Raw genomic sequence first — 305 nt, 5'->3', positions numbered from 1 at the left:
GCACTAGCAGAAAGCCAGCTGGTAGGAATGACTCAGCCCAGAGAAACGGGGGCCTTTTCCAGAATTGGGCAATCTGACACCAAGGACTGACCTTACAAGCCGTGTCAGAGGTCTCACAATAAACAGACTCGGGCAAAGTACTTCCTTTAATTCCTCTTTAGTTTCTCTTAATTTTCTCTCAGACATTTAGCTGTGAAATTCTTCAGAGTCTCATCACTCTCCTGCTATTTTTTGGCTGTGTCAAACCATGAGTCAGGAGAACAAGATCCCATGAGTTTATGGGCCACCGCTATCCCAGCAGCCTT

The sequence above is a fragment of the Eurypyga helias genome, unplaced genomic scaffold (genome assembly GCF_000690775.1).
Source record: "Eurypyga helias isolate BGI_N326 unplaced genomic scaffold, ASM69077v1 scaffold30277, whole genome shotgun sequence".
NCBI classification, from domain to species: Eukaryota; Metazoa; Chordata; class Aves; order Eurypygiformes; family Eurypygidae; genus Eurypyga; species Eurypyga helias.
This window is presented reverse-complemented; position numbering follows the sequence as displayed.